We start from the raw sequence: 17,480 nt of genomic DNA on the forward strand, positions 1-17,480 counted from the left end.
CATTTTTGAAAATAAAAATAGAAACATGAAAATATTAGTGAACGCTACCTTAGGTCTAGTTTTTTGTTTCCACCAAAAATCTGTTCATTAGACCTAGGTTTTTTTATTCAATTTGTTGAGAGAAAACTCTTTATAGCTCACGTGTTTAAAATTTTTGTTTTAAAAGTTAAAACACAAGTACCTAATGATTTATGAATTTCTTCCTTCCAATTAAATAAATTGTTTTAGGAGAGAAAGAGAGCAAAGAAATTTTTGTCGGTATTGAAATGAAAGTGACATTATTAAAAACTATTGTATTGCAAAAGAAGTTGTCTTCATGCTTGACCGAGTGAGGTTGTATGATTTATCATCAATGAATTAGTCTTCCGTTGCTCTAAAAAAAAAAAAATTGTCTTCATATTTGATTAAATAGGCCGATGAAGAACAAATTCTTACAATCAGTCCTTATAGATCAAGCCCCAATTTTTTGGAGTTGTTATATTAAAAAAAATCGAAGTCCTAATCAAATAATTTTGTATCCTTGATAACTTCAGCTAATCCTAAGGATTTAAAATTAAGTAAGGTTTTCTTTAGAAAAAAGAAAAGAAAAATTAAGTAAGGTTTAAAACCTAAATTTTTTTTTTTTTTTTTGATGGTAATAGGTCAGCCCTTTCATTAATATTCAGCAAGCAGTACAAAAACGAAACACCCCTATGGGGTCGACAGAAAGAATCGTTCCTTAGAACCTCCTGAAACCCTATTCTAGAAGAATAAAACCCCAACAAATCCCGAGTACACCCACCTTTTAGGAAATCCACGCACCTTTATTCGTACAAAAACCCAGAAACCTCGAAGCAGACATAAAATGGTTTCAACTAAGGCTCCGGTTTTTGCAACCCATACCAAAATTAAATCAAACTAGCCCTAGAAGGTGACGTGTCACCTTCCAGCTCTCCCTCCATAACAGAGAGCTCCTTCACAACCTCAGCTTCCCCCATCTGCATAGGCCCCATCTCCTCCACAGTAGCAGTCTCCAACGCTTCACTTGAGGAATCAAAATTCAAAATTTTCCCTCTACGCTTATACTTACGTATCTTCTTCACTTCTTGTTCATCTGCAGTCTTAATCTTATTTTTGCTTCCCTTAGGACGTCCACCTTTCTTCTTCTTTGGTGAGACCAGAAGCTTGCCATTCTTGTGTTGGACAATCAAAGAGACACTCTCCCCAACCTCTAGCTTCGACTCTGGGAAAGTTAAGTACTTCTTCCCAAGGCGATCCAAATAAAATGCAGCCTTTCTCTTTCTCCCCGCCGGGACCAACTGCATGGATGAAAACTCCATTCTTGAACCCTCGTTACCTGTCACAGATGACCTAGGGATCAAAGTCGCAGACTCCGAGTCGATCTCCTGCGGAGCAACCAGCATTGGAACCCTCAGCTTCAAATTCCCCATGGTGTGGATCACCGGTTCCAAAACCCTAGGTATTCCAGACAACATGGAGGGCATACACTCGACAGTTGTCGACGGTGCATGGTCGCCCTTCCCACCAGCTACCACCACTGCACCGTGTCCAACAGACCCGACCCAACCTCCAGATCGGTGTTGCTCAACCGCAGAGACTTGTCCTTCAAGAAAAAACCAGTCTCTGTCCCCGAGTTCAACGATAACCCGGCCATGGCTACTGCCGTCGGCCCAGTTTGGATTTCCTCCTTCTCTCTGATTAATAGCTTGTCACAACCAGTGGCATCATGAACAAAAAGCCCACAGTCCCGGCAAAAACCCTTAACCTTCTCGAAGATGAAGGTTAACTCTGGTCTCACCATCGGTGAGAACTCAAACACCTTCCAGACCCGGATCCGACGCCGCACATCAAACACCACCTTGATGCGCTGTTCTTCTTCTTTCCTCTTTAAAGTGTTGTGATCCACTCGAACCATCATCCCCAAAGAGGCACCCACCATGGCCAGCGCCGTCTTGTTCCTCAGAGCAAAAGGAAGCCCCTTCACCGCCACCCAGGCCTCCAATAGATTGAGAGGCACCTCCTCCACTGGACTGAGGCCATCGTATTCTCCCACCACCAGCATAGTATTCCGATAAAACCAGGGACCTCCACGCAAGATCCGGTTGCGCACTCCTTCATTCTCAAATTGGAACACAAAGCGCTCCCCTGCATCCTGAATGGTCAGCCCTGATCTGATATTCCAGATCGTGGAGATAGTACCCTTGAAGCCGGGCAACCTTGCTTTCGGCACCAACAAACGGCCCACCATGTACCAGTTCCCATCCTGAAACGCTGCAGCCCCTGCAGTCCCCAACGCCACGAGGCTCGAATCCATCTGTAGCCCTGCCTCCGCAGCCTCAAAACGAATGTCAGCCATCTAAACCAGATGAGATCTAAAGGAAAAAAATGAGATTTGGAATTTTTATCAGTGAAGAAGCCTACACCGAGAAACCCTAGCAGAGAAGGCTAGGTCAAATTTTTAGGTAATTTAACCCTATATTTAAAACCTAAATTAGGTCTACTCAAGTTAATCAATTCAAATCTACCTTATCACCACCTGCCTATAAAAAATGAAGTACTTTTAATTAAGAAAAATTAGTACTTTTAAAAGATCTTCGATTAATCAATGCATAACCTACCTTATCACCTGGTTATAAAAAATGAAGTCTTTTTAACAATTAATATAGACCTTATAGTTTAGTGAATCTGTGTTTTGCAGTCAATAGAAGGGAGGTACGTACATTTGATTTTTGAGTCACTAGTGTCCTTATTAGAGTAAATTACTCAACTAATTTCTATGTTGGGAATCTCAGTTCATGATTAGTTCCATGTTAATTAGTCAAATGCACTCTCATTGTGGAGATGCTAACACCATTTCAGAAAATGTCATCGCAACCAACAAAACCTCACCACTTAACGACATTTGTGATCACCATTTCTTTATTAAATGATGTCTTTGCTTCATTTGTCATCACATCTTTACTTGTTTAATCTCATACTTAACTTCAGTCTTATTTGTTTAATTACTAGGGAGAATTTGCAGTTTCCCTTATACTTTAAGTTACCACTATGGTGCCTTGATGTGTAATGAAAGAACATAATTGAGAACTGAAGGAAAATAAGTATTGGGGACTTTGGAGTTACATATTATCCAAAGAATTGTTGAGGTTTTTCATTTTCATTGTTTATGTTTCCTTCCAGTGCCTACAACACCCTTTAATAGGAGTTATAGTTCATCCGGATCTAGATGGTGTCTATGGTTTAGTAGTTAGGTAGTTACGTTGATGAGTAACACAGCCATACACTTGTGTTCAATCGTATTATAAATGAGTCAGAAATGTGGTGTTGAAAACAAAAATCATATACAAGTTTATGTTAAGCAAATCGATACAAATACAACACGAACACATTATGTCCAACATGAGTTCATTTTGTTCCATGTCCATTTCAAGTGTCTCACCCATAGTGAGTCTCTAAGTAAAGACTTGTTTATTGACTTTGTTCACACCATCTTGTGATTAAAGAGATTCGGATTTGCAGTCAATGGCTTGGAGCCCAAATCTAATACACGTACACATCCACTATGGTATAAAATTATTAGTGCATTGAAGCTCAACTCTAATCGTGCCTATAAAATCAGCTAGATCGGACTAGTTACCTAAAATCCTAAATCATTATAACAAGACAAATGAACATAACATTTTTGATGAAGACTAGAACAATCATTGAAATTATTAAATTATCAAACAATCCTTAGCATGCCTGATTATTTTACAGAACGCTCGAATTTTTCAATTTAAGGGTCTACGTACAAATGATCATTATCTATACTTTATTTAAGAGAACAAGCTTTGTAAGCCAAATTGAGAGTGAAAATACAATAAAATCTTAGACCTTATATTAATTTTAAAGAACTTTTAATAATTGAGTGGTATTATGCTAAATAGCAAAATAAAGAATAATATGAAAAAGAAAATAAATAACTTTTCACACAGTTAACTACCCATGTCTGCAATAATCCCCATAACTCAGATAACTCCCACTTGTTTAAGGATATCTCTATTTGTGTTTGGCCCAAACTCTAGGTTACTTGACCTAGTGGTAATAGGGTTGAATTAGAAGGATCTAGATTCCTATTCAATGTACGATTACTTTCCTTGTATGATTGAGATTCTATACATTGTAATCCTCTATATAAAGAGGCCCCTATTATCAATGAGAACACACATCAAATTCCTCTCAATTTCAGTTTCTCTACAACACGTTATCAGCACGAAGCACTAACCCCGAAACCCTAATTTCGTAGCCCTCAAATTCCAACATCCACCGCCACACATATTGAAGTCCTAGCCTCAAGGAACCCAGAACCGGCGGCGGAACCACCGGAACCGGCCGGAAACCGCCTGAACCGGCCGGAAACCGCCTGAACCGGCCGGAAACCGCCTGAACCGGCCGCCAGAATAGGCTGAACCGCTTGGGTTAGCCTCGCTCTGCTAGCCTCACTATCGGAAGCCCCTGTGCCTGCCCCTGCGCATCTGCCGAGCAGCTGCCGAGATCTGCCGAAGCCTGTGCTTGCATCTGACGAGACATGTGCCTGCATCTGCCGAGTAGCTGCCGAGATCTGCCGACAGCCCCTGCGAGCCTCCTGCCGAGTCCTGCCGAGATCTGCCGATACACCTGCTGAGCCCCTGCGCACCTGCTGCCGAGACCTGTGCCTGCTCCTACTGACCCCCGCACACACCTGCCGAGCATCTGTAGATATCTGCCGACAGATCCCCTGCACGCCCTAGACAGCTGCCGACAGCCCCGCCTAGCATCTGCATTAGCCCTGCAGCAGCTCCGTATAAGCCCTGCAAGGTTCTGCCATCTCCGCCTGCAGCCACCACAAGCTCAGCTCCGGCCACCGGCGACCACCGTCCGACCACCACTTTTTCCGGCGACTTCCGACGAAGTTTTCCGGCCATCTACAGTAACTTTCCGGTCAAAATTTCCGGTCACTTTTCAATGTAAACTTTACTAAAAGTTCCCATTTTTGAAGTTTTTCATTCTTTTCTTCTTTTCTCTCGGGGACTTGCAACCTCCCTTCTTCTACCCCCCTTTCTTCTTCATAGGGGAGACCTAATTAAGCCGAACTGTGGGGGTTCGTGCTCACTCCAAGCTTGGAGCCTGTTGAGATCTCCAAACTTAGAGTTTGTAGAGAATTTATGATCGACCACTTGCATCATTGTTTCGATCTAATCCAATCCCTCTTGGAATCAAATTTCTTGGAAGCGACTACGCTAGGAATTCCTAATTTATTGGAAGCGACTACGCTCAGAAATTTTATATGTTTTCGTGGTAGCTTTTTCCGCTCCGAAACTAACCTTTTTCTTGTTCTCTTTCAGGATGAGTAACATGAATAAATTGGACTTTGCTCCATTGGGAACAACTAGCTTTGAATATCACAGGTGGGTTCGTGATATCCGCCAGCATCTCAAGGCCGATGGAATCTTGAATACGATTCTCGAGCCTAGCCAGGACGTGCTAACTGTTGAGCAAGCTCAAGCTTTGGAAGCAAATAGAGCAGCCTTAGAGGCAAATAAGGCGAAAGCCATCATCCTAATGACTCGTCATATGGATGATTCGCTCCAGTACGAGTGTATGAATGAAGAAGACCCCAGAAGGCTGTGGGTCTCACTAGAAGAAAGATTTGGCAACGTCCGTGACTCCCTGCTTCCTGACCTAAAAGTGAGATGGCATAGCCTCCGCTTCTGTGATTTCAAGTCAGTTCTTGACTACAACTCGGAAGCACTTCGCATTAAATCCTTAATGGAATTCTGTGGTAAAGAGATCACAGATACGATGTTGATTGAGAAGACTCTCTCTACCTTCCCCGTCTCTGCATTGATGGTTAATTGCTAAGAACTATCGAATCGATGTTGCTGCAGGACGGATCACAAGGTTTCATGAGCTTATTGGAGCTATGAATGTCGCTGAAAAGCATGACAACATCCTTGTGAAGAACTATAATTCGAGATCCGTGGAAATAGAGCATATTCCGGAATCCAATTATAGTCGCGCCCCTAAGAGAAGGCGCTAAGAGCGAAACCCTAACCTTAGGGATACTTCTGGACGTTCTGGTCCATATAATCGCTCTACTTGGGAAGGTAACCGCCAATATAGGCGAACACGGAACCGAAGAGGTTAACGTGGAAAGAGAGAGGGAGACAACGCCTCTGGCCATGTTGGTGGCGCCACCAACACTAAGAGCCATCTAAATGACGCTTTCAAAGCGCCTCAATCAATGGAGTTTGAGCAAAGAGATGTATGTTCTCGATGTGGAGTATCTGATCATTGGGCACACATTTGTAGAGCTCGTGAAGAAATTGTCACCGCCTACAAAGCATATTATGAAGCAAGAGAAGCTCACTATGTGGAACAAGAAGATCAAGAAGATGATCTAGAATGAAGGGTTGAAGACTACAAATCTGGCTGGGATCGATAGATCGTGTAACGCCCCAAGCTGCACCTCACCAGCTTAAGCACGTCACAGTGCCGCGAGTCTCTAAAACATAAACCAAACGCTCGATTTACATCCTAGAGAACCGCTAGGCATTTTGTTTGAAAAACTTTTTGTACAAACACAGCAGAAGCTACAAATATTCTTGAGGTGAAAAACTTGAGTTGCTTAAATCTATTTCACTCGTTCAGAACTTGGATAAAGGCTCACACAAGGTTGAATTTTACTTGAAGAGAATTCAACTAAATGATGACACGAGACTAGATAACCACAAGTTCCAGAACACAAAGTTCGAGAAATAGAATTTAGAATAAGGTTCACACGGTAATTTACCGAACTTGTTCTGCACACCCAGCTCCATCCGCTATTGTCCCGTCACTAGTGCACAGTACCTGCATTCATACTGTTGTAGGGGTGAGCTTTCGTCCTCGCTGCTCAACAGGAACTCTAACTCGACTAAGTTTGAAAATCAATAGATAAATGTTTGGAGCTCCAGTATGAAAAGATGCTTAAACCAAATATTTAAAGGAACGACAAACTTCATAATATTTCTCAATTTGAAAACTTATGCATGATGCTTAAATAAATACGGCGCCAAATCCAAGTATTACCTGATGGCCGGTCCAATAGACCCACTACACGACCTTACCTCAATTAAATTTATCACCAGGTAAGCGTAGCGAGAGCGTCCGCTACCTAGCTACACACACGGATCGGGTCGTCATTGCGATCGCTCACCGTCCGACCGGTGTAACTAACCCTTCGGAGGTTTTGGGGATCGAACCCAAGGAAGTCAGAGCCACCCTTCGCTCTCAAGCCATCACATTTCTCACAGGGTTTGGTTAGTATGCATTGCATTTAAACATGACCAAACCATACCAACTAACGTGCATCAATTAATAACAATATAAGAAAAATCGCTAACCGAGGAGAGTCCTGAATCCCCTACCTAGATTCCGATGCTTTCTCTCACGTACTCCGAGAGTCGCGAACCTTCCGTTCCTTGGGTAACTGGAGTCCTAGATTCCGACATTTCGATAGTCAATATCTTTTGAACAATTATACGAAATCTCAACGATTAATATATCGTCCAAACCAACTTTTCCTGGTTTGACCAGGAGTTGACTGGCACTTTTTAGTTTGACCAACATTGACCAGTTTGACCACATTTGACCAATCGATACTGGTTCGATAATTAACCCAAATTACCGAACATTTACTTGAAATTACAATATTAACCAATTACGACTATGTCGAAGTAAATCAAGCAACGACTTAATTTCAAACATATTAGGCGTACCCGAAATTTACTAAGGCCACCCAATATGCTATTTTCATTTCTTTACTTATTACCCTCACAAGGTGTGTCCAAACTACTAAGGACACCCAAAATCACATGTGACCAAGTTCACTCTTCACAACCATTTCCTTGACAATTTACCTTATAAACCATAACAAAACATCAAGTTTACCAATTATCCACTTCAAGATCACAATACCCGATTATCAACTCTCAACAACTTAATAAACTTGAACACACAACCAGGGTAATCCGAATTCAACCACAACACTGTTCATAACACATACAAACAATCAACTCCACCAAACTTAATTCCTAATTCGAGCATAAACTCCAAAAGCCATCAGTAAACTAACTTAACACAATCGATATCAGATAGAGATTTCATCTCACCATACCAAACCAAACTCAGTTCCCTATCTTCCAAGAACCAAACCAAGATCAAAACTTGATTCGAGGTTTGAAATATACCGTCAAAATCCCACTGCAATCAAGCCAAACCACATGCCGAAACTAGGTAGCTGAGGGACTGAGGATGTTGACGTAATCTACCCAGAAAGCTGGCCAATATCTTGCCTACAGTTGCAGTCGAGCAAGAAACGAAGCCCAGAAAGGCCGGAGAGGCCGCCGGCGACGAAGAACACGGCCAGGCCGTAGCTACTCAGAAACGTAAATCATCAAAACTTAATCCAATTCGAAACTAAGTGCAGAAACGTGTAGAGCAGGACGAGGAGATGAGATTTCATACCACATGCAGCTTAATCGGTCGCCGGAATTTGCAGAAACTCGCCGGAAAACGCGAAGCTTCACGGTGTCGATTCTCGTTCCAGAGCTGCCGGTTGAACGATCTGACCCCAGGATGATGTTAACGACGAGGAGAGGAAGCCATTGCAGGCGGTGCGCCGTCGTGAGGTGGCCGGACGCCTGAGTTGTGGCCGGGTCTAGCGATCGGGTCATCTTGCTACCGAAACGGGTTGAGGCTTCTGGGAGAGTCTCGAATAATCTGAGCCTCTGATCTGATCCCACCTCTATTTATACTCTCCTCTTTATTAATTTGGACGGCTCTGATGAAGCGGTGCTAGACTGAACGGTCCAGATTGCATCATAAAATTCCTTTTCTTTTCCAAAAGATTTTCCTTAATCCAAAACTTCCGAAAATCATAACATATAGCTCGGGTATCCGAAAAATTCCCCGAAAATACTCACAGATTCGTGACATTGCGTACTTTAATATCAAGCCCTTAAATCCAAGATGTAACATTGTGAAAAATTTCGAAAAATAATCCCAAGCATCTTGCTTATCATCGGGATAATAAATTAAATATCGAATAACTTCACTTTACAACCTTAAATATTTCCGGGGCTCACAGATCGCCAATTCTGTTTTAGTCTTTATTTTTCCAAGAGATGTAATAGGAAATTGCCATATACTTTGTAGTAAATGCCATTGGTTTAGTTTTTCTTCACATAGGCTCATCCAAAATGAGTGTGATGTCTAGGAAGGTTTTGAGATAAGTGGTACTTAAGCGAGCTTTGCTCCACCGACATCTCTCTACTCACTTGGTCATATTTATTTTGGAGTTACCGAAAGAAGTCAAACGACTACCTTTGTTTTGCATTAGCTAGCATTTGGATTAGATTCTCCTAATGGTTAAGAGACAATGATGTACTCCGTTGGCTTATGAATAAAATTTCGAGTTATTTTCATTATGACTAAATTTTGATTATGAGCATATTACTTTGTGACTACGATGGTTGGGCCATCAATATTAATTCAAGGACATGAAATAGCCCAAGTTCCCATTGCCAAATGGCACCTTGATTACTGTAACAGAAACTCTCTACGCTCTTAGGGAAAATTTCCCTATGAATAGCCAACGGATTCCATGCGAAAACGCATGTAGAGAACGGAGATGAGTTCCTTTGCAATACCTCTAACGATTGCGAACAAATGCGCATCTTAGAGACGTTTATGTGTCTCTCTAGTGGACTCTATGTCACTATTCGAGCAATTAAATCCAACAAAGTTATGAGAGAAGATCTCTTGGATTTAGACACATATTGGCTTTGTCATGACAGGATAGGTCATCCTGGTCATGATATGATGATCCGTCTACTAAAGACTTCACATGGACATCCATCCTTTTGAGCAAAACGAAGCAAGAATCTGATGACGCCATAAAAGGCACCAACCATGAGCATAACGCCATGGTTGTTCCTCCTAGTGGCCATGACGCCATACATGCTAATTTCCATGGCTCCAACGCCATGATGGGAGATGTAGTCACACATTTTGCTTCTAATAGCGCTACAGACGCTCAGGCCTAACCAAAATCCTCATTGGTTGGGCCTCTCGCTCAGTTTGCAAAGCCAATTCCTTCGGGAAATTAGGACTGAGACCGTCCTACGCAAAGGATATGAAAATACTCATTCTGTTCTTACATCAAATCCATGGGGACTCTATGGAATGATTCAACCAACTTGCGGACGTTTAAATATCTCATGATGTTGGTTGACACGCAAACACACTGGTCACGTGTCGTGCCATTGTCCACTTGTAATGCTGCTTATGCTACACTCCTAGCACATATCATATGACAACGGGCTTCCCGAATCATCAAATTCAGTCAATTGAATTTGACTATGCTGGAGAGTTTACATCGAAGACTTTCGATGGTTATTGCATTGGGACTGATGTTGGACATCATATTCCCATGTACACACCCAATTGGTCTCACAGAAACGACTACGATGATAGTCCGGACATTGGTAATGTGCACCACTCTCCTTATATCCGCTTGAGGTGATGCAATATCGCATGCAGCTATGCTAATTCGTCTACGACCTACCGCCACTCAATGTACCTCTGCTTTACAGCTAGTGACTGGGTACAAGTATTTTGTACTTACGCACATTTGAGTGAGCCATTTATGTGCCCATTGCGCCGCCACAGCGCACTATGATAGGTCCTTACAGACGAATGGGCAACTCAGTTGGATTTGAGACTCCCACAATCGTCTGCCACTTAATGCCCTTGCAAGGCGATCTCCTTACCGCTAGATTTGCGGATGTCACTTTGATGAAACAGTCTTCCGATCGTTAGGGGGAGATAAGAACACAGATGTTCAACAGGAACAACAGGAATTGTCGTGGTCTGTCCCCACTATGTCTCATCTTGATCCCTATTAAAGTGACGAGATCACACAAATATGCTGCAAACATGCCTGCAAGGAAGGACGTCCCTACGAGAGGACTTAGCGCCACCCTACACGGAGGTAGGCATGGCGCCAACGCCAAAGAGAGTGGCACTCTGGCGTTACAGGCCATGGCCCCAGCTAGGATGAGTGGGAGGCCCGTGGGTTCGAAGGATACCTTGACACAAACCAATCCTTGGATCATTGACACTCAAAATCCATCTTATGAGTATCTTCCGGGTTATGGTTATCGTTGGGGGACGCCTCAACGTCAGAACCTATTCCTGAGAATATAGAGCTCTATGAAAGTTACACTAGTGTACATGAGACGTGGGATAGAAACTCCATCATAATTGATGATGTAGTTGCGCATTTCGTTGCGCATGAGTTTGTTGAGTCTGATGATATCGAACCACGCTCCATTGATGAATGAATGCCAACGTAGAGAAATTTGGCCTAAATGGAAAGATGTGATCCAGGTTAAGATGGATTCTCTAACGAAGAGGAAGGTTTTCGAGCTAGTGATGCCAACACCTCTTAACATAAAACCTATTGAATAATGGGTATTCGTTAGAAAGCGTGATGAGAAAAAGAGATGGCAATCTCGCCTTATGGCGCAAGGCTTCTCACAAAACGCCCTGGAATCGACTACGATGAGACATATTCTCTAGTAATGGATGTCATTGCACTCCACTACCCTGTCAGTTTGGTAGTTTCCGAACAACTGAACATGCAGCTTACAAATGTGGTCACTACGTATCTCTATGGGGATCTAGATACGGAATATACATGAAGGTTCATGGTGAACTTTATCTACCCAAGTCAAGTGGCTCTAGACCACGGAGCGCGTTTACAATAAGATTGAAACGCTCACTAAAGTGACTACTTGATTGGGAAGGGATATGCCCACGCGTTTCCATAACAAGTTTCGGATTCTATCGCGGTTCATGTTGGACATGATCTACATTAGAAGCCCTTAAAGAGTTAAGGGAAACCGCTGAACACTTGAAATCCGAGTTTGAGATGAAGGATTTTGGGAGAACACGATTATGTCTCGGTTTGGAACTTGAGCATCGTGTTGATAGATGCTTAGGCATTTTGACAAGGTCAAACCTTCAAGCACCCCCATGATCGTTCGTAGTCTTAATCCTGAAAAGGATCCTCTTCGTTCGAAGGATGATAATGAAGATGTCCTAGAGGCAGGAGTGCCTTACTTGAGTACAATAAGTGCATTATTGTACTTAGCTAAATGCACAAGACCGGACATCTCGTTTGCAATGAACTTGTTAGCTAGACATAGCTTTGCGCCAATGCGACGCCATTGGATTGGTGTAAAAGATATTTTTCAGTACTTGAGATGTACGATTAATTTGGGCTTGTTCTATCCCTACAAAAAGATGATGGATTCAGACCCATCACACACCAGAAACGCCGCCAACGCTGGCCTGCGTTCTCTATCCCCTCCCCAAAACGACATAAGTGTTTTGGAAGGTTTTGCTGATATTGGGTATCTCTCTGACCCACACAAAGGTCATTCCAAATCCGGTTAAGTGTTCACCATGGGAAAAGACCGTGACATCTTGGAGGTCTACAGAATAGACCCTAGTCGCTATATCTTCGAACAATGCAGAGATCATTGCTCTTCACGAAGTGGTTCGTGAATGTATATGGATTGGATCCATAATTACGCATGTTCGAACAATTGTGGTTTGAAGTCTACCACAGATGAGCCTACGAGCATTTAGGATAATGCTGCTTGTTTTGAACAAATGAGGCAAGGCTACATCAAAAGCGATAACACCAAGCATAATCAGCAACAACAGACTCTCCTCGAGATCAAAGTGAACTAGGTTCAATATGAGGACAGTGAGGCAGACTTGTTTACTAAGTCATTGCCCAAATCCACGTTCGAGAAACATGTGGCAAGAATTGGCTTGCGGAAATTATCTGAACTCCCATGATCGTAGTCATCAGGGGGAGGCGCAGACATCAGGGGGAGATGTCTACATGTTCATCTCGAAACGTGAAGGTTGTGTTGTGCTCTTTTTCCCCTTTAACCGAGGTTATTTTTGTCCCACTGGGTGTTTGTTACTCGGCAAGGTTTTTAACAAGGAAACGAGAGAAGCACCGCGTTTGGACAACACAAGGGGGAGTGTTTAAGGATATCTCTATTTGTGTTTGGCCCAAACTCTAGGTTACTTGACCTAGTGGTAATAGGGTTGAATTAGAAGGATCTAGATTCCTATTCAATGTACGATTACTTTCCTTGTATGATTGAGATTCTATACATTGTAATCCTCTATATTAAGAGGCCCCTATTATCAATGAGAACACACAGCAAATTCCTCTCAATTTCAGTTTCTCTACAATACCACTTTCTTATTTCTCAAATAACTTCTATTTTTTTCTCAATATAATAAATAATAAAAGTTTTACACATGTAGAGCATGTGAGCAGGAGACTAGTTTATATTTAAGAGAACCCACTTTGACTAACAAAGTGGGTGTGAATGTCACAACATAGATTATATTAAATTAATGTTAAAAAAATAAGAGATATAAATGTAATTAACAAAATAGAAAAAAAATATTGAACATACAAAAAAAAATGTAAAAAAAAATTGAAATATAATCATTTTCTCTACAAATAACTATCTACTATCCGCAAATAACTACTCACTATCTGCATATATCTTAAAAAAAAATCGAAGTCCTAATCCAATGATTTTGTATTCTTGGTAACTTCAGCTAATCCTGAGGATTTAAAATTAGGGTTTTTGACCATTTACCCTAATTCTAGGGACTTCTTTCCCTCTTACACCACCCTCTTATTTTTGTTCTCACTTATCCATAAAGACTCTATGAAGGTCTTTACTAATACACAATTTTTTTTTTTTGAGATTATTTTACCCTTAACCCTTTGTTACAGAGAGAGAGAGAGAGAGAGAGAGAGAAGCCATAGGAGACTTTGCCGGAGTCCCGTGACCGGTCGCTGGAATCCAGTCACCGGTCGCTGAAAATCTCGCCGGAGGTTCCCAAAGAGGTCGTCGGAGATCTCATAAGTCACCAAAAATGTTTATTACCCCCAATAAACCTTTATTGTCCCTTAATAAAGGTTTAGGAACCTCGCCGGAGGCCCCCAAAGAGGTCGTCAGAGAGATTTATTGCCCCCATAAACCTTTATTGCTTTCTCTAAAATTAGACAAAATAAAACTTTGATTGGGAAAAAAGATGAGAAGATTACGTCAATTCAAACAATTTTATTTTTGGGGGGGGGGGGGGGTTTATTGCCCCCAATAAACCTTTATTACGAGATAATAAAATATATAAGGGGTGATTCAATTTAATCAGTTTACCCCCCGAGCTTGTCAGTTTTCTTCAACCGTGTCCAATTTCTCAGATTCCGTCTAAATCGAATGTTAAGCCTGACGATGGGGCCCATTTTCAGGGCAAAAATGGTCATTTCAGGACAAAAATGGCAAAAAAAAAAGAAGAAGAAGAAGAAGAAAAAAACCACGACAAAATACTCATCCTCTCTCTCTCTCTCTCTCTCTCTCTCTCTCTCTCCATTCTCGCCGCTCCCCAAAAACCCTTCCACGATGGACTCCAAAAAAGCCATGACCTCTACTCCTACTACCCAAATCGACCCATTTCAAGTACTCTAATAGGGTCGTCTTGAAACCATCTTGGACCACAGTGATGGCGGCCTGGAACTGATCTGGGGACGTTCGAGCTGTACTTCGAGGACTTTACCCAATTAGATAATAGTATCCAATCTCTCCTCTATCTCCACCTTCTTCTTCTCCTCCTCCTCCTCCTCCTCTCCTTTGCCATCGTCACCGCCAAGTGGGTCTTCATTGGCGTTGACGTCGGAGCTGGCTGTCTCCTCCTACTTATATCGCGAAGCCTTCCTCTTCTTGTCAAAACGACGACGCCGTCAACATCGGAACCACTCTCCCAACTCCAAATCGTGTTTCGATTTCATTGTGTGCAGATTGCAAGTTTGAGGTGAGTCAGTTTGTGTTTTGGTGGGTTTTTGTTTTCATGATTTGTGCAAAAACCTCTGGTTTCTTGTTGTGGATTTTTCCGATTGCGATGAGCCTTTTCCGTGAACTCTACGGTTGAAAGTGTGGGAAAAGGGGAGGGAATCTATATAGGATAACATAGCAGCCTTTTGATAAAAAATTCACTTCTTTTGCTCCATAATTTGATTCAAGTTTTGGCTAGTTTTTTTTTTGTCTAAGAAAAACGTTGTATTCTTTGGAATTATTGACTGGTGCAGATGGGTTTTGTGCAATCGTGGGTTTCTCTGATATGTAATCTTAATCTCTAAGTTATTGGGTCTCGATCTATTGTGATCATAATGTAAAATTGAACAAGTATCTTAAGCATGTAATTGTGTTCTGTTCTGGGTGGATTCTCTCATTTTTTTGTTTAATTGGTTATCTGATCAAGTATTCTGATTGGTTTCGGATTTGTCTGGGTATTGCAAATATTGTTTGTTTTTACACGTGAAATTTAAGCAAAAGCAATTCTGGTTTGTTCCGCTTGTGAATTGTGAGGAATCAAATGGGTGTTTGTTGGTGACTTGATTTGGTTCCGTTCATTGGTTTTAGAATGAATTTTAGATCTAAAGTTGGAGACTGGCCTTAGTGCTTAAGTGTTGATTGAGGGCTAATGGGGTTATCTGAAGCAGAAGCAGAAGCAGAAGCAGAAGAAGAAGAAGAAGAAGAAGAAGAAGAAGAGGAAGAAGAAGAAGTAGGGGGGAGAGAGGGGGGGGGGTCGAATATGGTAATGGGATTTTTTTTTAAATGACTCTTTTAGCCCTGAAAATGGGCCCCGTTGTCAGAATTAACGTTCAAATTAGACGGAATCTGAGAAATTGGACACTGTTGAAGAAAATTGACAAGCTCGATGGGTAAACTGATTAAATTGAGAGGACATAGACTAACATGAAATTACCCCCAAACCTCAAGGGGGTAAACTGAATTTAATTATACATATATATATGGCTAAATACTGGTTACTACCCTGTGGTTTAGGTCCAAAATCAATTCAGTCCCTGAACTTCTAATTTCATCAAAAACACCCTTGCAGTTTCAATTTTGATCTAATAGGTCCAATCTGTTAGTCTTCCGATAATTGAGTCATTTAACTTTTTGACGTGGCTCATATATGGCCTATGTTTTATGATGTGGTGTTGAGGTGGCATGCATAGTCAATTTATGAGTGGGTCTCACTATTAGAAATCTATCAAATAAAAAGTTTTTCATCAAATAATTCAACTATAAGTTGAACCCATAGCAGAATATTAACGAATTGGACCTATTAGATCAAAATTGAAAGTACATGTGTGTTTTTAATGAAATTAGAAGTTCAGAGACTGAATTGATTTTGGACCACAGGGTAGTAACCAGTATTTAGCCCTACATATATATATATATATATATATATATATATATATATTTTTCTTCTTTCTTTCAGTCTCGACCTTTTGCCCATAGTTTACTAAAAAAAAATAATTTGATTTGGGTACCCAGAAAATGCTCTGGGCACCAAATCGGAGCAAACCCACCCAGAAATCGGATCGGACCTTGGGTGTAGCTGAGGGGACCCAGCTCGAGACCCCTCCTGCTGAGGATGAAGATGATGACGGCGGTGCACGACGATGACCTCCGATTTCAGAAGAGCCATTGCTGATGTCGAACCCGGATTGGTTCTGCATGTTTCCAATCCAATACCCGGAGGCGGAAGAAAAGCTGATCGAGGAAGCGGGCTGAGGCGGAGGTAGAGGGGAACTAACTGACCGAGATTTTCCGGGAGAGGACTGAGGCTGCAATTTTGCAGAGAGAGAGAGATGATGAGAGAGAGAGAGAGCCGGTTTTGTGGTAGAAGGAGGCGGACTTGATGTCGGGAAGGAACACCAAAAATTTCACCAGTGACGCAGAGTAGGTGGGCGACAATGTTGCGGAGCTTGGCGAGATCAGATCGAGAGAGAGAATGCCGGCGACGGGGTCGTGCTGGAGAGAGAGAGAGAGAGAAAGAGAGAGAGAGAGGAGAGTGACATAATGTAGTTTATTAATTAGGTTGAGAGCAAAATAGTCATTTTACTTTAATTGGGTTAGTGAGAATAAAAATTTATTGCTGGGGTAAGTGAGATAATTTTAGCTCATTTTGGTGCTTTGGGTCAAGAGCCCTTAAAATTAAGTATGGATTAAAAACCTAAATTAGGTCTACTCAAATTCGTACTTTAAAAAGATGCCTTAAATCGCTTCGATTAATCAATGCATAATCTACCTTATCACCTGGTTATAAAAAATGAAGTCTTTTTAACAATTAATATAGACCTTATAGTTTAGTGAATCTGTGTTTTGCAGTCAATTTTCAGGACCATATGCTTGGAACAAGGGAGGTACATTTGATTTTTGAGTCACTAATCTAATGTCCCTCTTAGAGTAAATTGTTTAACTGATTACTATTCTGGGAATCTCAGTTCATGATTAGTTCCA

This window comes from Rosa rugosa, chromosome 4 (assembly GCF_958449725.1).
Source record: "Rosa rugosa chromosome 4, drRosRugo1.1, whole genome shotgun sequence".
NCBI classification, from domain to species: Eukaryota; Viridiplantae; Streptophyta; class Magnoliopsida; order Rosales; family Rosaceae; genus Rosa; species Rosa rugosa.